The 3,528-nt window shown below is 35.7% G+C and overlaps 1 protein-coding gene and 1 long non-coding RNA gene across 2 annotated transcripts in view; both read right to left on the minus strand.

Annotated features, from left to right (window-relative positions):
• Nucleotides 1-3,528, minus strand: part of LOC108165684 (vascular cell adhesion protein 1-like) — a gene marked incomplete at its 5' end in the record, with an annotated part of 115,962 nt that overhangs the window by 103,572 nt on the left and 8,862 nt on the right. The window lies entirely within an intron of this gene.
• On the minus strand, nucleotides 17-835 carry LOC103482496 (uncharacterized). The gene is made up of 3 exons (XR_536478.2): nucleotides 739-835; nucleotides 422-504; nucleotides 17-228 (listed from the first exon to the last, which is right to left on the minus strand). It is a non-coding gene; the product is annotated as an uncharacterized LOC103482496 (long non-coding RNA).

The following is a 3,528-nucleotide window of genomic DNA, read 5'->3' on the forward strand; positions in this document are numbered from 1 at the left end:
TGTTAACTGAGCCGCTGCTGTTGAAAATAACGACCTCTGGATATAAATAGTGTTGTGTGTCACCTTTCATCCAAACTCCATAGATAGTTTTATTGCTGTTATACTTAACATTCTCTGTCTCATAGCTACATGGGATTTGCAAACAAGTTCCAGTCAGAGCTTCCATGTTATTTGGTGTAGTGATGTTGAGAGCTGGTGTTTGACCATAACAGTAATCAGCCAAATCACCTGTAAAACAGAATAAAAATTAACATAATCTGAAGCAAAATCTGCCTGTAAAGAAAATTCATAATCCAAAAAACTCCAGTTCAGTTTTATGTTACATGTGAAGCCTTTGAACAAAATCAGGATCAGACATTTCTGACTACAAATTATTCATGTGTTTGCTCCAAATAGAAGAGAGAGAGAACAAACATCTCACCAGGAAGAAAAAAGACACTCAGTAACATGTTGACGATCAGCATGGTCTCAGTCAGAACCGCCATCAGAGTTTTGTCTCTAAAACTGGAGAAAATTTCAGAAATAATTACAAGTCTTTTATTTTATTTTTTATTTTTTCAAAGAAAGTCTATTTTAGATCAAGTTTGTATCATGTTTGGCAATGAATTAATGCTGCCTTTTATAAAGTATAAAATAAAGAATAACTTAGCTTACGTACAGTAGAAGTGGAAGTCGACTCAAATAGAAACATGCCACAAAGTCAAATTAAAAGTCACAGTAATGTAAAGATGTTCTTACCCAAACGATATAAAAGTAAAGCAATGACACAAAATTGCTCCAAACCAGGGAATGTGTAAATATCATCTACTGAAAAGAAAATCATGCAGACTCTTCTGTGCCGATGTCTTGGGCTTTTTTGTGTGTTTTTTGTTCCTCTTCTAAAAGAGGATGTCGGGGGATTTTTGTGTGATTCTCACTGCACTGTAAAAAGAATTTAGCTAACTTAATTGACTTGTTTAAATTGGTAACAAGTAATTCAATTAAGTTGATCCAACTCAATTTGCTACGTTTTTTTTAACTGAATTCATTAAGTGTAATTAAAATGACAAATTTAAGTCAGTCTTACTCAAATCCTTTAGTTTACTTCAAACAAATAAGGAAACTAGTAAACAATCTCTTCTTTACCGGGACTTTTTGACTCAGGCAGCCTTTATTTGAGAGAACTTATTAAGGATTGTGGGTAATGACAGAGAGGGAAGACATGCAGGTTCGATTCCGGCCTGATGACCTTTGCTGCATGTCTTCCCTCCTTCTCTTATTTACTAAGCTGGACAAACTATTTTCTTCTTTCAGTGTACATTGAACTCAGTTGTTTCAAAGAAAGTCAAAATTACAAGTTCCTCTAAGTTAATTAAGTTCATTTAAGTTAGTTGGATTTGTAACTTTTAAGTTAATTGAACAGGAAAAAAAGTAAGTTGTCATCAGTAAACCAAATTAATAAAGTGAGATTAATGTCAATCAATCCATAAAATGGACAACAACCCAAAATACGCTTTAGAGTTTATTACATGAGCACAGAAAAGAAGAAGCATTGCAGTTTGTGTTCTGTCACTCATAATGAGAATAAAAGAAGGACAAGTAGAAGAGAGCTTTTTTTTTTATCAATGCCTTTATTTGAAAAAGGCAAATATTTATCTACATCTGAAGCATCACTTGCTAGGCAGAGAACAAAGTGTATGACAATAAAGAGTATTCGTTTCCATTACGTCGCTTTGCACTTATTTTTGCGGTGAACAATCCTGTGTGCACATATTGTTTTTTTTTTTAAAGAAGTAATCTTAGATTTCCACTCAAATATGATTTTTTTTTTTTTAAAGCGAGGTAAGAAGGAGCTTTTGATATGTGTGTCCACATGGCTGAGCTGACTTCAAATCTGTGTAACTTATGTGTGATGTTATTTGTGACTAATAAGAAAAGATGTGAAAATATGAAAATAAACCATATTAAATCTGTGACGTTATGATTGTAATATCCATCATGAAAACATTTAGGTCAAAACAATTTAAAACAAAACTATATTTTTAAATTAAAACCCAGGAATATGTTTTTACTTTACATGTTATACACTAATAAATTTATTGACTGGGTTTTTGTTTCTGTTTTTTTATCTCTGCCATATTTTTATATATATATATATATATATATCCAGAACTGTTAGTTATTGCAACTTATTCAAAAGGATCCTGCTCTAAGGTTCTCATTCAAGCAAATATGTTTTGACCTTTATAATCTTAGTTTGATCTCCTCAATGTGGGATAATATGGGATGTTAATAACAAATGCTTCTGACATCCAGTTTATACTTGTTTTACAGAAGTATATATACGTATTATTATTATAATTATCTTATTTAGCATTGCATGTTTTACACCTGAAATAGAAAGAGGCCTCTTTTTTGACACAGCAATCCACCAAAGCATTAGCATTCTCCATTAGTACCACAGTCAAGTGTAGAGAAAAAAGTGTCAAGAAATAAGTTATTTCTAAAGCACAACAGATGGGGATGTGATGGATTGATGACACGTCCACAGTGTATCCACACCTTCACCTATTGGTCTTTGCAGATAGAAAAAGCTTCTTGAGACACAAACTTGAACAATTGGATAAAAATAATAAATCCTCTCTCTGTCAGAGGCCTTGACATCTTCCTGGTCTCCTTGAGGTTTATGATGCTTTAGTCGCCATCACATGGTTGACATAGGTTGGTTCTTCTGGTTCCTGTGAACAAAAAGAACAAAATGTATTTTACAGTAAATGTACTTGAACTCAAACTGTTTCAGCAGAAATAAAGGTTTGTCTCTTTATTTTAAATCTCCTTGGATTCGCAACTAAAGCCACAAAATACTACATTTGTCCCTTGATGAGATGGCAAGTTGTAGCTCTGTGGTGATCGTCTGAAATTTGATTTGGTTGTGAGTTTGATTCCAACTTCCTTTCATCATATGCTGAAATGTCTTTTTGTAAGATTGAACCCTAAGTTACCTAATCATCCTGTGCATCATTGTATGGATGTGTTTGAGGGAATGTAACTCACTGTAGAATCTAAGTATTTCATATCTATGCCAGTGGTTCTTAACCTGGGTTCGATCGAACCCCAGGGGTTTGATGAGTCGGTCTCAGGGGTTCGGCGGAGCCTCTGCCCCTCAGATAAAGACACACTTGTGTAAAGTCGTGATAACCCCTCTGGTGCTGCGCCCCTATGCGTTGCATGCGCTGCATACCCACTTTTTGCGCCACTAGGTTCAGTGATAGTCCAGATGATCATGTCATTGATCGATATCTCACAGTACAGGCCCTGTAGGGGTTCCAGATAATGGGGCCCCCAACGAACCCGTACCTCYGTCCCTCCTATGGTCAGGTACACTGCATTAAAAATCCAAGGGAGCCGTTGTGGGCAGGTTGGCGTACCTCCCGAATGACTGACTGCGTCCGGTGACATCTTCCCTTTCCAAATCGGGTATTCCACGGGGAGAAAGTAAAACGGATCATGCCACGGCCGTGGCGTTGATTCCTCGCTTCTTCTTACTTC

Source organism: Poecilia reticulata, linkage group LG20, assembly GCF_000633615.1.
Source record: "Poecilia reticulata strain Guanapo linkage group LG20, Guppy_female_1.0+MT, whole genome shotgun sequence".
Lineage (NCBI taxonomy): Eukaryota > Metazoa > Chordata > Actinopteri > Cyprinodontiformes > Poeciliidae > Poecilia > Poecilia reticulata.